This window comes from Asparagus officinalis, chromosome 1 (assembly GCF_001876935.1).
Source record: "Asparagus officinalis chromosome 1, Aspof.V1, whole genome shotgun sequence".
Taxonomy (NCBI): Eukaryota; Viridiplantae; Streptophyta; class Magnoliopsida; order Asparagales; family Asparagaceae; genus Asparagus; species Asparagus officinalis.
In genome coordinates this window covers 108,491,083-108,491,605 of record NC_033794.1, presented here as the reverse complement: position 1 = coordinate 108,491,605, position 523 = coordinate 108,491,083, and positions in this window count along the sequence as shown.

Below are 523 nucleotides of genomic sequence, written 5' to 3'. Positions count from 1 at the left end.
CGAGCAACCCATTGTATTGCCACTTGGAAGTTGTAACTATATTGGACCAACTTCCAATCAACTGCGATGAGTAGAAAATCAAGCAGCAGGCCAATCCCACTGCAGAAAAGCCCATACACCTAAACAATTATTCTCTCAAACAAGTAGAATTTTTAAAAATAGAAAAATGTGGAGCAAAAAATTTCAAATAAAATAAAAATAAAAATAAAATCTCACCGACCTCATCCACAGCTTTGCAGTTCCCTCCAAATTAAGAGCCCCGCAAAATCAGAAACGCATCCAACCTCAACATGTAACTCATGCAGAGAGCCACCTCCTCCACTTGTCACGCCCTCTCCACGTGTCCCCCTCCTTCCCCTGCTTAAATACTAGCGCCTCTCGTTCCCCACTCTCACCCTCACCAAATTACTTCCCAGATTATTATTAAAATAAAGAAAAAAAATACAATTCAATGGCTGAGCTGCAGCAAAGAGGCCAACAAGGGCACCCAGCGGAGAGCATCAAGAGCATGTTCCAAGAGAAG